Source organism: Chrysochloris asiatica, unplaced genomic scaffold (genome assembly GCF_000296735.1).
Source record: "Chrysochloris asiatica unplaced genomic scaffold, ChrAsi1.0 scaffold00038, whole genome shotgun sequence".
Lineage (NCBI taxonomy): Eukaryota > Metazoa > Chordata > Mammalia > Afrosoricida > Chrysochloridae > Chrysochloris > Chrysochloris asiatica.
In genome coordinates this window covers 4,657,574-4,672,293 of record NW_006408556.1, presented here as the reverse complement: position 1 = coordinate 4,672,293, position 14,720 = coordinate 4,657,574, and the positions used below count along the sequence as shown (strand labels likewise).

General features: G+C 40.2%; 1 pseudogene; it reads left to right on the top strand.

Annotated features, from left to right (window-relative positions):
- The first annotated feature begins 5,242 nt into the window (after positions 1-5,242).
- On the top strand, positions 5,243-9,729 carry LOC102832089 (annotated as a pseudogene).
- Positions 9,730-14,720: the final 4,991 nt, after the last annotated feature.

The window sequence follows — 14,720 nt, the reverse complement described above, 5'->3', positions numbered from 1 at the left end:
TATACACATCTAATTTTTAGGAGGTACCAATCATCGATTTTATATTATGTTTTTGTGTTTTCAGTTATGTTTGATAGTGTATTTATGCCATGATTCAGGGACCCTAAAAATGTCCCTGTTTTTTCATTGATGATACATGTAGGTTTTTAATCCAAGTTGAGTTCATTTTGTACATAGTGTGAAATGTGGATCTGGTTTCATTCTTTCTGATTTTATAGATAATATTTCTTTACCTTGATGGACTGGCACAGTGGCAGCAGCAATGGGCTCAAGTGTAAGAAAGATTGTGAGGTTGGCGCAGGACCAGGCAGTGTTTCATTCTGTTGTGCTAAGTCACTATGTGTCGGAACTGACTCAATGGCACTTAACAACAACATTTTGTGTCGAGAACTTGGAAAATCCAGGGAAATATAGATAAAAGAACAAAAATCACTCATAACCTCCAAGTTAGGATTATTTTAAACCATGGACACTGGTTTCAGACAGACTTATATTTGAGTCTGTCTTCCTCCAGCAACCCAGTTTCTTCATCTATAAAAAGGGATGGAATTAGGTAAAATAACATATATCAAATATTTTAGCCCAGTGACTCATGAATAAAAATTCTAAAAATGTTGATTATTATTATCATTATTATTTTCTACTACCACTATTAACCTGTAGGAGAAAGATGAGACTTTCTGTTTCTGTAGCCTCAGAAACTTTACAGCACACAACAACCACCGCCATCACTGTTAACATTCGAATGTATTTTTCTTCTCCTTTGCATACTGGCAGTCCAGTAGGATAAGCATTGGGCTACTAATGGAAAGGTAAGCAGTTCAAGACCACCACTATAGTAAGATGAGGCTGTGTGCTCTTCTAACAGTCTTGGAAACAAACTCTGAGGAACAGTTCTACTCTGCCCTATGGGATGGCTATGAGTTGGAATCAATTGGATGGCAATGGATTCATTTGGCTTGGTACATACTGTATTCCCTGGTTGGATAATAATGTATGAACAATTTTGTATCTATTTTTTTTCACTTAGCATGACACCATTACTATTTTCTCACATTAAATTTTCCAAAAAAGATGATATTAATGCTTTTATAATGATGCAGAATATATACAAAAGTTATCCGTATTACAGTTATAATAAAACACCTGTGCACATCCATGGCTGATGACAACATTGAGCTTGCCCGTGAAACGATTCTGTTGATTAGATGAGTGACAGTGGATTATGTGGCAAATCATTTCCAAATCAGTCATGGCTCTGCCTATAAAATAATCCACGACAGACTTGGATTTTGAAAAGTTTGTGCGAGATGGGTACCGAAACAACTCATGAAAGAGCATAAACAGAAGCGTTTGGACATCTGCAAACAAAATTTAGACTGATATTGGAAGGAAGGTAAATATTTCTTTGAAAAAAAAAATAGCTACTGGTGATGAGACATGGAGTCATCACTAGGAGCCTAAGAAATGGCAGAGGATGGAATGGAAACATCCTTAATCGCTGACCAAGAAGAAGTGAAAAAGTCAATCATCAGCTGGAAAATTGTTGCTTACAGTTTTCTGGGATTCTCAAGGGCAGTATTGGAGCGCTATCAGGTAAAATGTTCAACAACCAACAGTGCTCGTTAGTGTGAGACGCTCACTGAAGAGCTGAAGCTTGTTGTTGTTGTTGTCAGGTGCCATCGAGTTGGAACCGACTCATAGCGACCTCATGCACAGCAGAACGAAACAATGTCCGATCCTGGGCCAACCTCCTCACTACCGCTGCCACACTTGAGTCCATCAATGATGCCACCTGGCCAATCCATCCCATTGGAGGTCTTCCTCTTTTTCTCTGACCCTCCACCTTACCCAGCATGATATCCTTCTCCAGCGACTGTTCTCTCCGGACAATGTGTCCAAAGTATGAGAGACGAAGTCTAGCCATCTTGGCCTCCAAGGAGCACTCTGGTTGCTGAAACTTAAACTTCGGATTAAACACAGAGGACTGCTATCCAAGGGTAATGTAATCTTACATAATAATGCACTTCCACACACTCCTGCCCACACTGTTTACACTCTGCAAAAACTTTGTTTGGACACAATTTACCTTATGGTCTCCTTGTTAGACCTTTCTGTTTTTCAATACTGCCAAATAATCAGTTGAAAATTTCTCTTTTTATTTGTAATTTATATTTCTTGATTTCTGGGACTCTTAAACAATTTTCATGTATTTGTTGGCCAAGTGTAATTGCTACTGTAAGGATTATATACTGACTAATATCTCTAGAGTCCTTGTGCTATTGTTTTGTTTTGTTTTGTTTAAGAGAAAACGGGCTCTTGATGAAGTAAGATTATTAACATATTGTTGATATTTGATTAAACATTTTCTTCAATTTGTGGTTTCACAAATTGGCATGGTAGGATAAGCACTGGACCATAAGGTCAATTTGAATTGCAAGGTTAGTGATTCAAACTTATCCAGCCACCCCTTGGAAGCCCTATACAGAGTAGCTATGAGTCAGAATTGACTTGACAGCATTTAACAGCAACAACGAAAGTTTGCCTACTAATTCCTATTTTAAGAATTTAAGCACTTTTATTAAGTGCAATGCATTGCAAAATTATTAGTAATGGTTTACCATCAATCTTAAATACATTGTTTTGTGGTACTTGAATACCTCAGAGATACTGTGGGTTTAGTTTAAGAAAAACTTAATAAAGTTAGTCATCATTAGTATGTTTCACTATGTTGTTGTCTATGAAGCTTGTAATGGTGGTGGTGATGTGCCGTGGAGTTGGTTCTGACTCATAGCGATTCTATACAGGGTTTCTTTATGGGAGCAGAAAGCCTGGTAGTTTCAAACTGCTGACCTTGTGGTTCGCAGCCTGATTTGTAACCACTAAGCTACCAGAGCTCCTTATGAAGCTTAGGAAATGCCATTGTTTTTTAAAGCAAGAAATTTGGAAGATAACATTCTCATAATACAGACACAACTCATTTAATGTGCTGAGCTTTATTCACCATTTTTACAAATTGAAAGTTTGTGGTAATTCTGCATCAGTTACGTCTATTGGCACCGTTTTTCCAACAGTATGTGCTAACTTCATGTCTTTGTGACATTTTGGTAATTCTCACAATATTTTGATGCTTTTCATAATGCTATTACATGAAGCATGGGATAGCATTGTGAGGATGGCATAGGATCAGGCAGTGTTTCCATCTAATCCAAATAATCCTCCAGTGACACACCAGGACTTCTATCCTAAGCATTAAGCACATGTAATAATGAGCCCAAGACGCTACTCTAATCCCAGACTCCAGTTTTCAACTCAACTTTAAAAGGCAAACAATTCTAATACCGCACAAGTTTGTTTTGGAAAAGGAAAAGAACTGATCGGATGAGAGTGTATATTAGAAATTAATTTGGATGAATGACTTGTAGTATTTCTGTTATAGCAGCAGTAGATACTAAGGAAGTTTCCAAGGCTGAAATATTTACAGAAGCAGACTGCCACATTTTCTTTCCCTTTGGGAGCTAATGGATTTGAACTTCTAAACTACTAACTTTTTGGCTAGCAGCCCATGCTTAACCACTGTGCCACCAGAGCTCGTTGGCACAAGGCCTAGAACACATAATCACTTGCAGGAAGTTAGTACGGCGTTGCTGTTGGTAAGGGCCTTCGAGTCGATTCCAACTATATAGTGTTTCTGAGGAAGGAGACTGGTAGATTTGAATTGCCAGCTTTGTGTTAGCAGCCCAGTGCGTATCCTTAAGTGAGGATGACAGCAATATAAAGCCAAGTTGTTGAAAGCAGAGATGGTAAAGACCAAGAACTCATGAAATACTGAAAAGTATTCACACTGGTTTGGTTTTGTGTTTAATCACACATTTTCAGGTGGTTTTTACCAGTTCTTCTCATCCACAGACTATTTTGTCCTTCAGGAGGTACTTGGCAATGTCAGGAGACATTTTGGTTGTCATAAATCAGGATAAATTACTGATATCCAGTAGCTATTTTAGCTCGCTTTCTTGATAAAATGCTAAAAGTTCGCCACTTTATTGTTACACTTATTCAATCAATGTAAACTCAAGGTCTTAACTTTTTTCAACGTTATGCAATATTCTCAATATTTCATGTGTTTTTGGTCTCTGTTATCTCTGCTGACTTTCAACAACTTGCCTTTACATTGTTGTCATACATGGCGGTGACTACCACAGTATTTTTCAATATAACACCTCAAATACCTTCAGTAATTAAATTCTACAGGCTCCTCAGAAACCCTATACAGGATCGCTATGGGCCGGAACCGAGTCAACAGCACTGCACAACAACAACATACTTTAATAATGCCTGATGCCTCCATTTATTTGTATCATTTAATAATTTTCACAGCTCATAGTTCAATTAAACGTAAAGACAAAACCCATATGAATACAAAGACGCACATATGACAAATCAGAGCTCTGAGACATATCTGACCCTTACCTAATTTGGTCAGGCTTGGCAACAAACTTAAAACTAAAATTTAGTTTTGTTTGAAATCTGAAAAGTAGATAAAGGATGATGGTAGTGGTAGTTATGTGTTGTTGAGTTGATTCCAATTCTTAGTGACCTTGTATTGGGTTAAGTCTTAATGGGAGCAGAAAGCCTCATCTTTCTCCCATGAAGCTGCTGGTAGATTTGAACTGCTGACCCTGTGGTTAAATCCACTACTCTACAGAGGCTCCTTTGTATGGCCATATTGTTGTTGTTGTTTGTTAAGTGCCTAGTCAGTTCTGACTCATACTGACCCTGTATAGAGTTTCCACGGAGAAGCTGATGTGTTTGAACCGCCAACCTTGCAGTTCAAACTGTCCTTATGGTCCCACACATCAACCCACAACTTCTTACATGTCAATTTTAGCATCCTCTTAAATGTCACTTTTTAGGGAGAGAGAGTCCTTCCTTCTCTGGTACCCTAAAGCAATCTAGATGACAACATTTTCTTGTTACTGAACTCTATCTACACTTTCCCTTTTTTATGACATTTCTCACTGATGTATAAATTCTTGTGTGTTTGGCTTTTATGCATCACTTTCATTAAAATTGAAGCTCCTTAAATGAACGGGAGAAAATGTTATCCCCTTAGAATTCCCAGGGGCGGCACAGGGCTGGCAAGGGTCAAGACTACAGGATGGAGGAGGCAGACAGTGTTTGAAGAAGCAGGTGAAGAAGAGAGGAGGGGAGCCTCAGGGAAAAGGCAGTGTGGAAGGCAGGGATGGGGCACGTCTGCTCCTACATGGAGACCTCCAGCCGAGTGTCTCAGCAGGAGCGGATCGCAAGGAGCTGGGAACAGCTGTGTCCGCCCTGTGCGGCCTCAGTTCGGATCCCTGATGATGGATGAGCAGCACCAGCGGTGGGTGGGGGGACGTGGAGGGGGGGGGATGAGCCCATCGGGGGGGCTCAGTGCTGCCACCTCGCTCCAGGGCGGCCAGACCGGTGGGCTTCGTCCTCGGTTTCTTCCGGAGAGGTCGAGCATGAATGGCACTCTCCTGTCCCCACAGCGGGTTTCCTAGAGCAGGCTAAGTCTCAGTGTCAGTTCACCAACAGGACGGAGCGGGTGCGCTTTGTGCTGAGATAATCCATAACCTAGAGGAAATCGTGCGCTTCGACAGCGACCTGGGGGAGTATGTGGCGGTGACAGAGCTGGGCAGCCTGAAGCCGAGTCCTGGAACCGCCCGAAGGACCTTCTGGAGCGGAGAGCGGTCCTGGGGGACACGGTGTGCAGACACAACTACAGGACGTGGAGAGCTTCACGGTGCAACGGCGGTGTGAGTGTGTGTGTGTGTGTGTGTGTGTGTTGTGAGGGGGGGTGAGTCCTGACGTTATGAGAACGTGTACTGTTGGAGAGATGACGTGTGCTGTGTCAGTGTGTGATGGTGAGAGGAGAGTGTGAGGAGGGGTGTGTCAGGGTGTGCCACAGTGTGTATGTGTCTCTCTGTGTGTTCTGGGAGTGAGAGGACCGAGCAAGGAGACTGTGGGTGTGTGGGGTGAGTGTCAGGAGGGAGACCTTCAGGGTGTCCTTGGGGACCCTGTGGGAAGAACCGAGGATGAGGGAGATGTAGCTGAAATGGGGGAAACGCTGGTAGGAGCCGCCCGGGACCTAGGAGATTTGGAGAAGGAAATTGATGGTGTCTGAGGATGAGTGAAGGTTTAGTGGACAGTCCACGAGAGGAAACATTAGGAATGATGAGGTTAGTCACGCACTGGCTTTACCATTGACTCTTCTTACTGCTGAAATTCCAGAAATGAAAAGTGCCATTTCTTTGTTTATTTGCATAAATATTTGCTTGTGGAGAAAGTACCAGAGTAATTGATTGATTTTCCTTTGAGGAGCGGAGGTAAAGGAAATTCTCAATTTTAGGTCTAGCTTTCCAGAGACCGTTATTATGTTTTAAATATTATATGGTTTCACATAGTTGATATAGTTAGGACACTGGCTTTTTTGAAGTATAATTTTTATTAACATACTGATATTGCTGTGTTTATAACAATGCTGATTACATAGTGCTTTGTACAGTTACAACACAATTTACCTCATAGTCTTCTTTCTTGGGTCATCCGCCCCCCGCCTGAATATTGCCACATGCTCAGTTAAAATTTTCTAGTTTTTATTTTTTGATTTCTGGAACTCAAATATTTTTCACATAGTATTGCCCAATTGTAATTACCACCATAAGTCTGTTAGTATCAGGGATTCTCCGAAGCATTCAGCACATAAAATAAGGAGGCCCAGGCCCCAACCTAACTTCAAATGGCAGTTTTGAAAGTTCAACAATTGTAAAGGGTATCAATTCCAATGCTATATTCATTTGTCTTTTAAAATAGTAGAGGAATTGATCAGATGAAAATAAATATTAGAACTTTTTTGAATAAATCACTTTCCTTGTTGCTTTCTGTCTCATTCAGACCTCATGCGTTCCTTGAGTCTCAACTCCTAGGGTTATAGAATCACTTCTATCTATCCCTGCTTCCCAGTGGTTGAATCATTTCTGTAGCTTTAAAGGTGCTGAGTACATTAAGGTAGCATTAGAAGATTACATCCTCTTGCCTCTCCCTCTATCCCTGTGCTAGCCCCCATCTATCTTCCAGTATATCACTTTGAAACACGTTTTCTGTCGGAATAAACAAGGTCAGTAACTAGCTAACATGCTTTGGAAACTAAGCTCCAGTCCCTGTTTTACACATTTTATTTTATTGTTGTCAATTCTCACATAAAGCTACGACATAGGTTACTATTAGAATCCCTCTTCGTAGGTCCCAAAGGAATTAATTCCCAGAGGAATTAAAAAACAAACAAACTTCTCCCTTCAAGGACCTTCAAGTAAGAGGCAGAGATTGAATTTGAATTCAGCCATCTGACACTAAAAATTTACCCATTTATTTAAAACTACATGCCTTGCAAAGATTTGAAAACACTTCAGCAGTGAATAACTGTTCCAATTATAGAAAAACCCACAATTTTACTCCTGTGTCTCAAATTTGATAGATCATGCTGTGAGGATTAAATTCAAGGCCCATTAACATATGGGCTCATGATGAGCTTTGAGGGAGGCCTGCCCAAGACTTGAGCCTGGATTTGAAGAGAGACACAAAGACAGTGAAGCAAGGGTTCCTATGTCTTCCTCACTTCCTGTGTCTGTCTTTTCTCTCCTAGTGGAGCCTGTGGTGACTGTGTATCCTTCAAAGACTGAGCCCCTGAAACACCACACCCTCCTGGTCTGCTCTGTGAATAGCTTCTATCCAGGCCTCATTGAAGTCAGATGGTTCCGCAATGGCCAGGAAGAGGAGGCTGGGGTTGTCTCCACAGGCCTGATCCAGAATGGAGACTGGACCTTCCAGACCCTGGTGATGCTTGAAACCATTCCTCAGAGTGGAGAGGTTTACACCTGCCATGTGGAGTACCCAAGCCTGAGGAGCCCGATCACAGTAGAATGGAGCGAGGAGCTATCTGACCTCACAGATTCCTCATAAACAAGAAGAGGGACTTCCCTTATCCCTGGATGTTTGATTTCCCTTCTTTGTACATTATGTCTTCCTTTGTGGCATGTTCTCCTTTCCTTTAGCCCAGGTTGTTGAGTATAGCTCTGTGATAATTTTCACAAATACCTAAACAATAGGGGAGGAAATTTTACCTGGCAAGCAAAAAACAGATGGTCTCTGTATAGATTCTTCTAATGCTATCACATGACGTGGTCACCCACTTGGCCCTGAGTACCAGTCTCCTGCCTGTGGAGCTGGACTTCTACTCCCATGCTGCTACTCTGAGTTGTACAGATCTTCATTGAAAAGAGGAGCGTCCTCTACCTGAGGGGAACACAATCTCAGCTCTGCCTTTTATTGGTTCTGTCCCTCTACACAAGTTGTTTAACCTTACTGAGTCCCAGACTTCTCACAAGTCAAATGTTATGGTCAAACCTTATGTCTGGGCTGTGAAATTTAATGAGTTCAAGGCCTGAACTTTGTTTCTACTCATTGTGATTTTTAAAATGGTTTTCCAGAGGTCACCAATTATTGTATTTTGCTGAGCAGACTCCTTCCATTCTCAAAGCTCTGAATCTCAGGGTCTCAATTAGAGAAGTTGGCGATGGGGTGAAAAACTATGAAACCTGACTTCTTCTCTTAAGAGCACAATCGGAGTCTGCACAGAGCAAGATGCTGAGTGGAATCGGGAGCTTTGTTCTGGGTCTGCTCTTCCTCGGGGTGGGGATGTTCATGTACTTCAGGAATCAGAAAGGTAAGGAACCTGGTGGTAGCTGAGATTCCCTATGGACTTCTCTGAGTTTCTTTTTTGGGCTTTGTTCAAGTTAATTTTCTGTATAGTGGTGACCCTGTAGAAACATGTTGTTTTCCAGTCAATCCCAAATTTTGGAAACTCCAGAAATAAAGAGCTCATAGTTCTTTTGTTAAAACACAGGGAGGGTGTAATCTATGGTAGAGAAAATAAAGGCACTACATTTGATGATCTTGGGTCAAGGTTCTGGGGCAAATGAAAGAGGAGCTACTAAGACTAATACATTAAGCTGGATTTGTGTGGCAGAATCTTCATAGATTGCAGGCTCTCAGACACTGCTACCATCTCTGCCATTGTGTGAAATGGTTTGTGGTATCAGAGACATCTCAAGTAGGAGATCATGAATAGAGGACATGGTATGTGGAGTCAGATTCACCTCTATATCATTATAAACATATCTTCCTCTTTCTTTCCTAAAATACTCTGGACTTCAGCTAACAGGTACTGCACTTTAACCTTTTTTTTAGACTTAAGTTTGTTTCTCTTAGAGTTGATAGTAGAGGTGACAAGAGACAGAAATATCAGAAAACACTTTGGATTCAGACTTTTGATCAGGCACTTTGTTTTAAAGATTCTTCTCTCTGCTAAAAAGCCCTGTGTTCTAAAGAGGCATTGCGTCACAAGGATATAATGCATTTTTTTTTTCCTTTCTTCTGAGCGGATTGCTATACTATGAGGCTGTGGAGCTGAGGGTTAATGCGCCAGACTGTGAAGCCATTTGAACTGCAAGGTTGGCGGTTCAAGCTCACCAGCTGCTCCTCGGAAACCCTAAACAGGGTGGCTATGGGTCAAAATCGACTCGATGGCACTTAGCAACAACAACAACATGACAAAGCAGGGAAAGAAGTTGCTTGTAGAGTCAGGTCTGGAAACAACACTCCTCTTTGTCTTTTTCAGGACTCCTGAACTAATGAGAAGTTGGTGGCTCTCAAGGAAGAACTCCAGGTCCTAGCATGAAGAGATTTTGTGCTTTGCATCCTCTTCTGCAAAGACAGTGCTTCGCTAGGATCTGGTTTATTCCTGGTTCAGTGACCCTACAGATAATATCTGCCTTAATGGGTTTCCTCAGACCCTGGTTGTGGCCTGGAGGTCCCCAATAGTACCTTGTGTTCATTTTTTCTATTTTTAATTTTTATTAAACTCTTACTCCTTCCTAGGCATCTGAACTCACCTGCTCAAATTATAAAAGTTTTCTCAAATAAACCTGAAGTGGAAAATCCTCTCTTTCTTACAGCTTCAAGGAGAAGAAGCAGAAATAGAAGAGAAAAGGAGGCTGGTATTACAATCCTTGCTTTCACTTATATTCATGTGTCTGAGTCAGAGCTGGATCTGAAAAATGTCCTTGGTTCCATGCCTGCTCTTTCTTGTGTGTTTGTGTGTGTTCTGTCAGGAATGTTTATCTGAGCTAGGAGAAAGCCCTTTAGTGCAGCCAAATCATGATGGTCTCCTACACCTATGCATCATCAAAGACAAATTCACAAATGCCTGTTCACCTTGAGTTCTAGAACTGTGAGATTGTCAGAATTTTAAATTAACATTCTCATGGAAGGAGCTTGGTGGCGCCACATGATAAGCAGTGGACTTTGAACCACAAGATCTGCGGTTCAAGCATGCCAGGGGCTCCATGGGAGAAAACTAAGACTTTCTGTTCCCTCAAAGATTTAAAGCCTCAGAAACCCTATACAGGGTTGTTACGAGTTGGTTTGATGGCACTTCTCAAGCAACACCTCTTCACTAAGGCCTATATACTCTTTTTTTTTTAATGTTTTATTGCGAATTATGTGATAGTTTACATAGGAGAAAGGCCTATACTTGCTGAGCAGCATGAATTCATGTTTTGAGTCTTGTTTTGTGTGTGTGAACATATTGTATGAAATGCCAGCCACAAACCCAATTACAACTTAAAAAAAAACTAGTAAACAAAAGTATTGTTTCTTTGTTTGATTTTTCAAACTTAAAATGCTGATAATTTTATAAGGAAAAATATGTTTTCCAGGGAATTAAAAAAATTAATATAAAAGGGAGTGACCAACTCTGTAACATGCTAAAACATATTATACATCTATTTTAGTAAACACATTTTTGTTGGTTAAATTCACCAGTGAAATAAAGCCTAGCTTTAGATGCTAAAACATTTGAGGTTTATTTTAAGATAAATGGAGTTTTTCAGTCTATCTGAAACTTACTAGTTTTAACAAAATATAAAGAGAAAGCATAAAATTAATAAAATAGATATCATTGATTATTATTTTAATTACTATTATCATAATTTAAACATCTAGACTTGAGAATTTTACAAAACATCAATTTTTCTTAACTCTATGCAGTGCTGGTAGAAATGCATGATGCTACAACTACTTTGTGAATACAAAGTTTGCCTTTTTTTTTTTTAAATACAAGGGGATTTCAAAAGTTACATTATCTTTTTTTTTTTTTTTAATGTTTTATTGTGAATTATGTGATAGTTTATATGGGAGAACATTAGCTTTACATCCTATCATATATCGTTTCATTGCATGATTAAATCCCCTTCACACATCATCAACTAACCAAAGGGTATACCCCACAAGCCTGCCCCTCGGTCATCAGCACACAGCCCCTTTCCCTCTCTGAGTCCAGAGTTCCCAGTGGCTCCATCTCTCCACGTCATCGTCTCTGCCTCCATCTCTGGCATCACTGCTTCTCTTCTCCCTTGATGGCCCCAGGGACCTCTGCTCCTGGGTTGCTCCATCCTTTTGCTACAAAACATCTACCTTTACATTTCCAACCCTCATAGTCAGTCCTGATAGCAATTATTTACTATTGTGCCACATGAATGCTATCCCCATCTCCTTTTATCAGCCCGCCCAGACAGTGGAGATTCTACCTTCCTCTGTGCCCTCTAGATCTAGGCTCCCTCTTGAAAGCTTGTAAGCCAGTCACTTCTTGCCTTTGTAGCCTCCCATTTTGGGTAGCCAATGTCTAACTTGCCCATCCCTGTCTACCCTGTGTACTGAGGGGGTGAGAATGATCCTCGCTGTAAAGATTTGTTCCCTCTTTTGAGCTACTGCTTCCATAGGTGCAGGTCAAATTCATCAAATTGTATCAGGCTACTCTTTTTTCCCTCTTCTTTCTTCATCTAGTTGAGTTCTGATCGTCCAGTCATTGAAGCCAGGTCAAGTGGGTATTATCTGCAAGTGTGGGTGTTCTTATGCATATACCCTCTCTTCTTATCAGCTGGATGCTTCACTCTCCACTCTAGTCCTCTGTGGCTGTGTCACTGACTCTAGGTCCAGGAGTCCCCAGGTCTTGCCAAACCGCTGGCCAACCACGTCTCCACCCAGTTTCATAGATGTCTATTGAACGTGGTAGGATTTAGCTCGCAGCTTCTTTGCTGTTTTTGCCTCACTTCCCCTTATCAGTAACCAATGTAGTCACCAGTCAGAATGCATGTCTGCTTGTGTATTTCCACTGAGTCTTAGTCTTGGAAGGGGGTTTACCCTGAGGGGACCTGACCACTTACCTTGATGTCTCTTGGGTGAGCAACTTGCTTGTTCTTGTAGTAGTCAGTTAGACTGCCATTATTGTTTTGTATTTTTCCTGGCAGTCTTTCTTTCAAGAAGTATCTTCTGTTCTTCTGGCAATTTCTTAAAAATTTAAACATACATGTGTCATTTTGTTGTTACAGGACATTGAGTTCTGAGTCACATCTACCATAGCTAAAATAGATCAAAACATTGCCTGGTCCTCAATCATTCTCACAATTATTGCTATATTACACTGAGTGCCTTCCTTTTTTTCCACTGACCTCTACCAATTATGATGTCTTCTCCAGGGATTGGACCCTTCAGCTAACATGTTACCGGAAGAACATGCTTCTGAAGAACATGCACTGGTAATCAATGGTATATTTATTCAATATTTTTCACCAATGTCATAATTCAAAGGTATCAATTCTTCCTTGGTTATCTCTATTCATTGTCCGGCATTCACATGCACATGAGACAAGTGAAAATACCATGGCTTGGGTCAGGCATACCTTAGTCCTCATACTGATATCATTGTTTTTTAATACTTTAAAGAGGTCTTTTGTAGCAGGTTTTCCAAGTGCAATATATTGTTTGATTTCTTGACTGTTGCTTCCATGGGTGTTGATTATGGGCTCAAGTAAAATGAAATCCTTGACAACTTGAATATTTTCTCTTTTTATCATGGGTCATGTTGTTGTTAAGTGCCTTCAAGTTGGTTCCAACTCAGAGCAACCCTGAACAGGGTCATGTGTTTGTTGTTTTTAAGTGCCATCAAGTCAGTTCCTACTCATACCGACCCCACATAGGGTTTCTGAGGAGCAGCTGGTGAGATTGAACCGCCGACCTTGTGATTCAAACCGACCTTGTAGTCCAGAGCATTAGCCCACAGCGCCACATCAGGACTCCATCAATTCCACTACGTACCCAAGGAAATGAAAACATATCTCTACAAAGATAGTTACGCAAGTGTTGATAGAAGCGTTAGTCATACTAGCCCCAAATGGGAAACAATATCCATCAACTAGTGAATGCATAAACAAAATGTGCTATATACAGACAATGGAATTCTGTTCACAAAGGAAAAATGTTGATATATGCGGTAAAATGGATGAACTTCAAAAACATGTTACTATGTGACAAAAGCCAGATACAACAGACTATCGTATGATTCAGTTTCTATAAAATGTTTATAAAAGGCAAATTTAGACACAGAAAGTAGAACAAGTGGATGTCTAGGACCTGGGGTAGAGATGTGATTTATGTGTAAACAGGAAACTCTTTAGGATGATGAAAATGTTCTAAAACTAGACTGAGGTGATAGTGGTACGCATAGACATTTACTAAGGTCATTGGCGCTTACATGTATAATAAGTGAATTTTGTGCTACACAAATTATATCTCACATAACCTTTTACAATAATCTTTAAAGAAAAAAAATGTTCCTAATCAAGACAGAAAAATCCAGAAGACATGAAGGAAAAATATAGATATATTTGAATGGAGCTATTCTAGCCACTCCTCGGAAAGCTTCTACAGGGTGGCTATGAGTCAGAACCGACTTGATGGCACTTAATAACAACAACAACATAGGGTTGCTATGAGTCAGAGTGTACTTATTGGCAATAGGTATAATCATTTGGGGAAGCTTGGCGGCATATACAGGATCTCTCTGAACTATCCTAGCAACCTCATTCAGATTTATAACTGAAAAGAATATTAATAAAGTGATTTTCTGGCTAAAATCTAAAACACAACACTACATGCTAGCAAGAATGTGAAACAAAAGAACTGTCATTCAGCAAACAGTTTGTGCTTAACTACTAATCAAAAAGTTGCCAGCTCAACTCAACCTAGGTACCACGGAACAAAGGCATGGCGATCTACTTCCAAAAATTTACATCCTATGAAAACTCCATGGAGTGCAGCTCTGTTCTGAAAATTATAGGGTCCCTTTGAGTCAGAATCAACTTAATAATAGGCTTTGTTGTTTTGGCTTGTATTTTCAGCACCATTTTTCAATGAACTTAAAACTGAACTAAAAAAATAAAGTTTATTTTAAAAAATACATGGGGAAATACGTTACTTTCACTGTTTTTAAATTTTCATACTTGTCTGGGTCTTAGTGTATTTTCTATTGTACATCTACTTATTCTATAATCAGAAAAAATTGGAGCTATATATAAGAAATCTCCATGCCTATCCTTTCTCCAACTTTCTCAAGATTTTATTCTGAATCTTTTTGTCAGCCCAGAATACTGTCATGGACGTTATCTTTAAGATTTGGGGATTTGGAAACCATTTTAGAACCACTTCTTTCAGGACAGATTTGTTTGTTCTTTTGGCAGTTCTGGGTACTTTAAATAGTCTTCTCCAACACTGTAATTCAAATACAT